Source organism: Oxyura jamaicensis, chromosome 3 (genome assembly GCF_011077185.1).
Source record: "Oxyura jamaicensis isolate SHBP4307 breed ruddy duck chromosome 3, BPBGC_Ojam_1.0, whole genome shotgun sequence".
NCBI classification, from domain to species: Eukaryota; Metazoa; Chordata; class Aves; order Anseriformes; family Anatidae; genus Oxyura; species Oxyura jamaicensis.
The window spans coordinates 40,808,146-40,818,968 of NC_048895.1; the positions used below are offsets into that span (position 1 = coordinate 40,808,146).

General features: G+C 39.1%; 1 long non-coding RNA gene across 1 annotated transcript in view; it reads left to right on the forward strand.

The window, feature by feature from the left end:
* LOC118164398 overlaps positions 1-4,873 on the forward strand; it is a 6,155-nt gene extending 1,282 nt beyond the window's left edge. Inside the window, exons 2-4 of the long non-coding RNA XR_004749476.1 lie at positions 657-725; positions 1,401-1,465; positions 3,796-4,873. This is a non-coding gene — a long non-coding RNA (uncharacterized LOC118164398). The remainder of the gene's footprint in view (positions 1-656; positions 726-1,400; positions 1,466-3,795) is intronic.
* The last annotated feature ends 5,950 nt before the right edge of the window (positions 4,874-10,823 follow it).

The window sequence follows — 10,823 nt, forward strand, 5'->3', positions numbered from 1 at the left end:
CCCACGCCGCCCTCAGGAAGCCTCCTGTGGGGGTTTCCACAGAATCCCCTCAGAATCCTTCTGTGGGGGTTTCCGCACGCCCCAGGCAGCGAGCCGAACAAAGGAAGTAGGTGGTAAACACGCAGGTGAGGCTGGGTGAAAGTTGGGGTGTGCACCCTGTACAGACATGTATGTTTGGTCTGTTTTTAAAAAATAAAAGTAATAGATGGTTGGCCGTCTATAGATAGAGTTGGAATTATTTAAATAACTTTGTGTGTACGTATGTCCTATAGGAAAGGAAACTGAGAAGTCCCAGCAGAAGAGATCGTTCAGGGCACACGTAGGCTTTACCAGGGATAGCAAACCATGAACGTGGATGCAAACCAGTGTCAGGTACTGCAGGCCTTCCTGAGGACTAAAGGTAACATTCCCTAAAGGTAATGTTCAATAATCGCTGTGCCACTTTCAAAAACAGAAAGTAAAGAAGCCCCGGCTGGCAGGAGCCAAACTTAAATATCAAACACATAGCAAATCATGCACTGAATCAGTGTTATTACCTACCCTCAATTACTTTGAGTATGTAAAAGTGAAAACAGTTGTAGATAGGCAGGTCAGTTCTGAAGCCCAGTGCTGGGGATCAGCAGTGGTCCAGCAGCACAAGCACTGAGCAACCACAGGCGTTTGGCAGCACGATGGAGCGCCCTGCCAGGCACACACACCAATGCACGAAGGTGACCTGGGCTAAGGTGAGAGGATGGAAACGATGTTTACTAAACCCACAGATACTGATGACTAGCTTGATTTGAATCTCAGATGTTCAGAGCAGTAGTAGTGATAACAAGCAAGAATAGGATTAGACATTTCAGTCAGGCCTGAGTCAGGTATCACTCTATATGCAGAGTCCATACTCTTCCTGGCTTTAAGTGAAAGACAAGGATAGGATGTCATCTGAGAATTACCTGTACTACTGCATGTATCTGGTGTCAAATCCCTCCATTATTATTCATACAAGACTCTCAAAGTATACTAAAAATAACATCCAGAAATGCAAGTTTGGGCTAGCTGTACTCAGTACAGGGCTAATTCACAATGGCATGGGAAAACAGCAAAAAGTTCTTTCAGAGCTGGAGCAAACAAAGGCTCAATCAACCAAACCCAGTCAAGCAGCGATACCTGCTGAGCACTTACCCACCTCTCATCATGGGGTGGGCAGGTGGGCTGGTACAGAGTAGCAAAGGCTTGGTCAGCACTGCTGGACTGCCAGTAAAGTATGTCACTGTCCATTTTCTGTATTCCCAGAAAGGTGCTATGGAATTCAGAGACTCTATTGCACACTTCTCCACTTTATATTCCAGAACCATCTGATTCCTTACATATGCCCCAAAAAAAGATTGTTTTTCTGCTGCTTTTTTCTTTCCCAGCTACTGTCATTTCAAGGTGCAAATGGAATGATGGATGACCATTAATATTTTCTCCTGTCATGCAAGTAAGTGACTTTGGACAGCTTGGGTGGCAGTGCTGACAAACTTGAAGTGAGTATGCATCTTGTGAGAGAGAAGAAAATGCAGGGAAAATTGTAAAGTTTTGAAAATTGTTTAGTGAAACAACATTTCAAAATTACAGTAAGAGGCAACATCAACATAGCTCTTAGGATCTTGTCAAACCTTGCTGTAAATGTTTCTTAAAAGTAGAGCTGCTGTGGACATGCAAGTAAAAATTCTCATGTTCACTATTTTAATTATGCTTAAACATTGTACTTGAAACTGAAACTGACAATATGGCATTAAATGCTAAAAGATAAATATTCAGCCCCACATGATTTTGAATTTGTGGTTTTATGGAGCTGACTTGAGATTGTTTGTATGAGGAGAGAAAAAGTAGTGTATAAACTAGCAATACTCCCCAAGAGTAAGGAACAAGTTACAGAGAAAACATTTGCTAAATGTTTTGTATACCTAAGGAATATACCTACGCACTATTAAGGAATAGTGGGCAAAACGGTGCAGGATTTGTCTCAGGTTAGGTAGGAACCACCCAGTACTGTATGCACCGTCAAACTGGAACCACTGTGAATGGCTTTTCTGAGCCTTTTACTAGTGCATTACTTTAATAAAATACCTACAGTCTTTCAAGCACAGAAGAGTTGGGAAATACTGTACTTGAAATAATGGCAGAGCTCTGTAGGAGGAAACAGTATTTGTTACAGAGTGTAGTGACTTATTCTGGCCTGTTAGATGCACATTTTCTTTCGCTAGACAAGAAATGATATGCTTGACTGATAGTCAGCTCTTAAATACAACCATTAAGATATATCAGCACTATATAGACGTTATGATGCCATGTCAGAGTAAAATACCATTTAAACGGTATTTATTTTCATCTCCTACCAGTAGTAGTTTGGCATATGCTTATCCAAGATGGAAATTTACACTTACCAAAATATTATTCATTTCACGTGAAGGGCTAGTGATTTCTACCCACCTCCCAAGATGAGTTTTACATTTAGAGGATACAGTGACAGGAGCAGGATAGCATAAAAGAGAGATTTCAATGGGCAAGACAACAGTCACAACTGCAGAAACTACTATCTATCTTCTCCGGTTCATAAAAAAAAAAAATCACCTCTAGGAACTCAGAGTCTTTAGAAGAAGACCCAGCTTCCTCCTTAAGCAAGTATGCTTCTGACCGAATCTCTCTGCAGTTGATGTATGTTCCTGCTCCTCAGTATTTGTATGCTTATTACCGAAGATGCGTACCTGAGCCATTAATCAGATGTTCCTGCCCCAGGGATCCTTGGGTTTTAGACAGAAATACAATGTACATGAGAGAAGCCCTATATAACACAGGGAAATGCTTATATGGCAAAACTATTAATTTTCTCTAGCTGGAGTCAGATTTGACATCCACATGAATATAATGCTACTGTATAGCCAAAGTGGCTCCAGCTAAATCAGTGGGACCAATTTAATATTAGTATGCTATTCTGACTGGATAAGAGTGCAACTTCGAACATAATCTATTTCACCTGCAAATTTTTGAGTCAGCAACAATAAATACGTAGCTAAAGACTTCCTAGTCTATCATGAGTAACCTTGCTTGCATTCACATTTTAAAATATCTACTACTGCCTTTAAATGGTATACATAAACCCAGAGAACCAAGAAAGACTGATAGAGTGGACAGATGCTGGCCAAATGCAAAACTGGATAATAAGCGAAATCAGCTCAGCTAGCTTCAACAGACTCATACTTACTTTCTCAAGTAGCGGGAGAGTGTGCTGGAGCAAACACAGATAAATTTAAGACAAGTTGCAGCACATTTTTCATGTAAGCTCCCACACTGTTCTCAGACCCCTGCAACACACAGGAAAAACCAAATAAGCATCAGGATTTCAGGCATGACTCCTTGCCAAAACCAACTAGAAAGCTCTGAAAATTATGATGTAGCTGCCTGTTGTAGTCAGGAAGGGACGCACAGAGTCAGTGTCTCAGTTCCAGGGAGGTGTGTTGCTTTATATAAAGCTGATTTTAATCTGCTACTTCAATGCTGCTTAATATAAACTGCTCAGCTTCTTCTTTGCAGTTGGAAAATAGAAGCCTCTTACATTTGGAATTGAAAATAGGTCTATTGATTGTTTTGCTATCCATTGTTAGTTGAGAAGCGCAGGGAAAGAAAAAACTTTTTTTTAGGGCATCTCATCATTTCTTTGCAGTGTATGAGCATTGCCCTTCTCAATTCAAGTGGAAAACTGAGAAGCAAAAAGCAGAAGGATAGTCTTTGTTTTTAAAGTCTCCTTCCTCATTTTCCTTTTTCCAGCAACAGACCTCAAAAGGACTGTAGGAGGTGTCAAAGACAGAAAATACAGAACAGCAGATCTCTTCAGTGTCCTGTATTTTGAGAAATGCCAGAGGCATAAATCCCAAAGCCAATCTGTGCTCTACATATAGTTGGTATCTGCCATGATGTTGTGCCATTTCAAGAAATTTATACCAGAAATAAAGGACTACAAAACAAGGATTAAGGAAAGACTAATTACTGGTCTTGCAAGTTTTCTGCATTTGTCTATCGTTTCTACTTTGTCCTTTTCACTTCACTGACTGTAGTATGAGTTTGTCTGAAAGGAGAGTCAAACAATCTGGGAATAAGGAAAAGGGGGAAAACATGGCAACAGCTATCTACCCTGGCTAACCCAGGAAGACCAACAAAAGAAATAATAGAAAAACAGCCATGAAGATTTAGGGGAGAGAATGAAAGACTCTGGACAGAACAAGAAAGAAAACCTTTAATGGATTTGTGCTCAGGGAAGGCTTTAATGAATCAGAACACAACATTCATACTGCATTTAAAGTTTCTTATCTGGAAAATGTGCTAGCCCCAAGAAAAATCTGATAATTCTCACCCTTCAGATAAGCTTTTGTTTTTCTAGTTTTGAAGGGTTTTTTTTAAAGTTGTCAGTTTTTGATGCAGAAAATGGGTTGCTAGGCTTGGATTGCACAGCTTTCTTGGCAAGGTAATTTCTGAAGAGAATAGAACACCTGGAGACTGATTTGACAGGCAATTTCTGTTGTATAAAATTAATGGCAGCTGTTTGAAGCTGCTCATGTGTCTGAAACACTAAGAATCCCATAGCTGAATTTTTGGTCTAGCACAGTATGAGGCGTAGCCACTTCCATATACGCATTTTGAATCTAGTTCATAAGTTAACCACACATTTTTTCCCAGTTCTTCAGGAAATAATTTTGGAAGCTACTACACATTCTGCTACACCAACCCAGACCCCAGTTCAACCGCATTTCTCTACAATATACAGAAAGGTGGTTTCTCTTACACTTTATCACCTACAGTGGTTATATTTCATCATATCATAGCTAATGACAGTGTCCCACTGCACCTTTTTTTTTTTTTTCTCCAGCTGCTTTTTGAAATTAAAAGACTGTTAACAGATTTATTTTTTTACATTACAAGTTTGTAGTGAGAGGAGGAAGAGCAAGAACTACAGGCAGACAATTCAGAGGTACTATGCAGGTCCTTCTTACCATTCATTTGTATACAGGGTCATCTCTATTTACTGTATACCCACATAGGGGCAGATGTTAGCGCTGCTTTGAGTCTCAAGCAATACTGCTTCTTCATATAGAACTATTTAGCAATAGAAAATGGATTCTTTCATCCTTTTCTTAGCAGATTCTTTTATTGTGGTGATAAATTTGGAACAATGAGATTATTTGATTAAACTTTCTCAGTCACTGCTGAATGGACTACCCTGCTTGTAGAATTAATAAAAAGGCCAAAACACCTAATTAATATGCTTGGTATTGAGCTAGATTGGCAGCAGTGCGGTTTAATCCTGCCAAAAGGTATTTGCTGAGGAAAGTCAAAAAGCTTTTAAATCACTCTTAAAGGTTGAGTCAGGAGAAGATGACCTTGCAAAAGCTGTAATCCTGAACTGTCCAGAAGAATTTCCCCTTCTCCTAGAGCTGCTTACTGCACAGAACAATGTTAAATAACACGGCTTTTCCTTGCATTATTCAATGCATCAAGCTTGATTTTGCTGTGCTTTCTAACTGGTAAGCTAGATACCAAAGCTTAAGCTGGAAAAAGCAACTTGTGTTTTCATTCTCTAGCATTTTTTAGTAGCACAAGGTATAGTAGTATTACCTAGTCTAAAGTCAACTCTAAAGGCAAATTGTCACGTACAGTAACTGATGGAGACCCACCACATCGCTTTCACCAGTGCCTCACATTTCATATAAACATGTACAGATCAGAAAGACATGGAGAAAGCAAATGAAAAGCACCAGTTGTGCATAATCATGCCTACCAAAAGTATCACAAAAATCAAGATGAATGTCATCACTGCTGTTTAAAATCATGCGTGTATGGTAAACATAACTTCAGAAAGTTGTTATCAAGTAAATTGCCTCATAATTGTCATACAGAAGAGCCTATAAAACCAATCTCAAACTTGATTTCAACCTGTTTTGGAAACACTATTTAGATTTACTCATTCTGGTATTTATGTACTCTGTGGCGAACATCCCAGATAATGAAAATATGCTTTACAACTGGTTTTCTACATGGAAATAGTCTTTTGCACGTAGACCAAAGCAGCTGCATTCCTCAAAAGAAGTCCCCAAACAAGTTTCAAGTCAGTAAAATTGAAAGCAATGTTATCCCCCAACTTGAATTGATCTCATTTATTTCACGCTGGTGAAACTCCGCCGACTTGATGGAGTTGTCTCCAATGTACAACTTCTGAATGCACATTAGCCACTTATTTTGAAGAGTGGCAAGATTTTAGTGATCAGTCACTTCATCATATTTCTAGAAGAAACATGACTGCAAGAAAAGTTTTTATTGCAGGTATCAACTTCTAGTTTTGCTTAATACAAATGCACATAGAGCTTCTCAAAAATCTGTGGATCTTTGTGTTTCTTCCCTGGTAATGTTTCTTCCAAAGAACATTTTTACATTCCTTTTTCTAGGCTACATTGATTAGTTTTGAGCTAAAGGTGTTCCTTACGTATAAGTTTTCCTTTGTTGGCCCATGCAAAATTCCTGTTCAAGAAGGAAAAGGGAAATCCTGAGGAATTCCCCCAAAGAATTAAGAATAAAGCCCCATCTGCAACATAATAAAAAACAATTAAAAACAGTAGTGACATTATAGAGATCACATTGTATTTGGATATCTTCAATAGAAAAGAGACACATGCCTTGACTAATTTGAAATACAAATAATGTCCTTGGCAAAGTAATCCACAGGCAAAATTGCAAAAAAGATTCTCTATGCCATAGGAATCCGTGGCACTTGAGGAAACATCAGTGCTGTCGGAGACCAAGGATCTATGAGAAAGACTGGAGAAGAAAAACATGGCTTGGGATGCTGTGTTTTTTGTTTGTTGGTTGGTTTGTTTTGTTTTTTAAGTTTTGTTTGTTTTTAATCAAATACTTGGATATAAAGAAAAATATACAGTAAATAGGAAAAGCAAGGAGATTGCAAACTTCCCTAATAGGATTTTTGTCTGCTAGAAATATCTATATTAATTATATCAAATATCTGAAGAAAAAAATAAAATAATGTGGTTTTTATTTTTTCTTCCTGCTACACAACATAAAGATGAATCAATTGTGATTTCACACATTAAACATTGAAAAAGGCAATATTTTATGCTTTACTGTGCATTGAAGAGGTGATTTGAGCCCTCTGTATCTCACATGGGATTTTTATATTATCTTCAGTGTATTCTTTGTAAATAGTGAAAGGGAATTAAAGTAGCCCCTATAAAACACAATCAGTATTACTGCCTGAACACTGAGCTGCAAATAGCATTTCACCAGTACTCACACAGGTTTATACCAATCATGTTTTAGCTCTCAGCCACAACTGAAATTAATGTATTGTAAACTTAATACAGTGTTTCTCTACTAAAACAAAATAAATCCTCATTGCAACAAATTTTAGCCTGACTTTTGGCACCAATTATAGACTAAAGTTTTATTTATGTTGTTGTCACAAGTAATAGGGCCTTTTTTTGTGCCTTCTCCTCCCACATGCTCTATTGTCTATTACTCTGATACCATTTATGAGACAAAAGCCCACTCACGCCAGGTATCTCATGACTGAGATGGTCATACCATTCCCTGCTCCTCAAGTCTCTTTGTGCCAAATTCAACCATAAAGCACTTTTGTCATAGATCAGTGCAAGAGATCACTTTCCCTGTCCTCCAATAGTTAGGGAAATTCCCTGCTTTATCAGATATGATATTGCATACAAATAAAGCTACTGTAACAGCCACTTATTTTTTAATCCAATCTTAATAGTAAAATTAATCAACCTCAAGAGAAATACTGAGATCTAATCAGAAAGATACACAGTAAATGCACAAGTTTGCAGCAATTTTTCTGATATTGTAATAATCCATGGACTAGGAGATCAATTCTAGGCTCTGGTATATCTGCCACTATATATCAAGTACTCATCTTCTGTGACCAGTAATTTTTGTAGCATGTGCATACATTATTTCAATATCAAGGTATATTTTATGTTATTAGGACAGATTAAAAAAAACAACTACCGTATAACTGATGAAAAGTTCCCATTGACTCAAAGAGGATCTTTAATTTAAATTGATGAACAATATTTCTGTTTATTTAGAAATTTTGCCATTTAATAAACCTGCATGGTGACTTTATCAGACCATTGTTCAAGTAACGACTAGGCCTCGCAAAACAGAGAATGGGAACATCAGCAGCAGAAAATATGCAAAATTCCTATCTGCCTCCCAGTTCTTCCAAAGTGCTTCTATACTCCAAGCAGAAAAATCTTCATGACATTAAGAGAACCTGCATCTATCACCACCAGATCATATATAAAGATTTGTAAAAATAAAAATACCCACCCAAACACCCTCTCCGCTCACACCATGTGAGGTAGCCTAGGGATGAAAGCTATTTTTCAGTCTTGTGCATCAGCAGTATGAATAAAAGTTCACTATTTAGGGGATATTTAACACTTTAATAAAAGTGGAAAAAAGGGAATTGTTTTCAGTTCCTCACCTATTCTATTTGCACTGGGGCAATAGGACTGCGCAGGGTTATATCTCTTCAGTTCGCAGATCAGATTATAAACAAGTAGATGTGGCAAGGAGATGCCATCTTTGTACAGTCTCCCTGTGCTGTGATTTTAAGATGGGGAGAAAAGAAAGATTCACACACGTCAATCTTTGTTTGCTTGGGATAGGAGAAGAAATAAGGGGCTTACATCTCAGCAAAGAGACCCTGCCATTTAGATACTGAGCAAAACTTTGTTTTGGTAGGGATAATTGAAGATAAAAGTGCCTTGTTTAGGAATTTTCCTGAGCCCTCACCACTAGCGTTTAAGAAGTTAGACACTCATCTGTCAGGGGGTGAATGCCCATCATCCAGCCCTGTTCTCCACTGTGGAGGCTTCAATCTCCACTGCTCACTGGCAGTAGCTGTTTCGCCAGGCCAAAATCATGCCACGAAATAGACTTAATATTAGATTTCTAGAGGTGTTGCTGCAGTTGCTCGTATTATTCCATGTAATGTTTTGTGTTGTATTAATCACTAGCTGCCTCACTGTTAGCAGCCTCCTTAGTTTTTCCATTTTATTACATTTCAGTTGTCAAACAAGACCGAAAAGAAAGAAATCCTGGAGATCAGGTAATGACTTCTTTTCTCTTTTCTGAATGCTTGTTCTCTGGTTAGGAACCAACTTTCCGCCTCCACACCATGCCCCTCCAGACCTGAGCTATCATTTCATCTGATAAAATTAAGTTACTCCTGATTCTTATCCCTTCCCAGTGGTGCCCAGCAGCTCTGTCTAGTGTGACCCAGCTCAGAACTCCAGAGAACATCTGTCGTGCCTTTCAGAAACGCATTTGTAGCACTGTAACTCTTGAAGAGATCCTATGGCAACATTTTGTAAAGATACAAATGAAGCAGGACAGAAATTTCCCCGTGACTGTAGTGCTGGGGGCAGCGTGAGGGGGGGCGCTGCTTGTCTGCTTCCTGGCTCTAGTTTGGCCGCATACAAGAGACAGTCATCAAAATGATCTGCAGAAGCAGTCAAATTGCAAAGAAACAGTACCCAGATGAAGGGGAGCCATTATTGCACTAGTCCCCAGTGCAAGTAGAAAGTACCAAGAAAAACACAGAACCTCCCTGCCACAACTCAGAGCTGGGAAAAGAAGCCCCGTAAGAAAAACAAGCAAAAACCATAAACTTCCTTAAGAATTTGATCTCAAAACCATGGAATCCAAGTTGCTGAGTATCAGACAAGAAGTGTTGTCATCTGCTGGCAGTAAGTTACTAGCATGCCATTTCCTTCAAAAGTTCAGCCTGCCTTCCTTTACCTTGTTCTGGAATAGGCAGGGTGACTGGAGAGCACGTGCTCTTCACCTTGAGGTCACCACAAGCGTACCCAGTGGTTGCCACCTTGTGCCACCTGTGACAAAGGCCAACAAGACAAGTGCACGTGTAGCAGAGAAATCAATGAGAGACCAACTTAGCTGATTTACAGAAAGTGTGTCTGATGTAAAGGTCCAGAATGAAGGAAGATCTGACCATGACCATTGAATGAAATTAGGTCATGGCCATGACCATTTTTTTTACTAGGGAAAAAAAAGAAACTCATGTTCAATTAAGTTGTTCACCTACATTAAATATGCCAACTATGTTTCTGAGTTCCAAAAAAAGGTTACCCCTCCTGCTTCATTTCTACACCTAAGCACCAGTTGATTTTATTCATTTACATTTGTTTTTAAGGTATTTATCTCAAGAGACAGAACTGCTGCCAATGTTAAGCAAAGGGCAGTAAGAGTTGAAGGGAAGGACAGGTAAATTTCCCTGAGTGAACTGTGCAGTTCTGGGATATGATACATATCCCAGCAGATATATATTCTTACCCTCTGCTGGTGCCAAGATGTGTGCACACATGTGGACGCTCCAGCCCATGGCATTGATCAGCTCCTCCTTCTAGTTGCTGTACCATCCATGAACCCCACTGAAGCCTGTTCACACAGGGCCAGGGCATTTTGCCATCTTCTGCAGCAACATGACCGAACCCTAAATAAGTGAAGAATCTAGCTGTTGAGGTATATAGAGAGACGTATCTTCCCTCCCTTCCTCTACCTGAGATCAAACTCCAGCATTAAATTTTCAATAGAAGCACAGTTTTCTAATCTCTCTCCTCTTTGATCATTGAGAAGGTTTTAAAAAAGCAACCCATAGGTTCCCTTCCTTTTGAAGTTGTACACAGCAGGATCATTACTGGTAGATAGGTAGATAGATGTAGTGCTCAGTGTTAGATTTCCACTGTCAC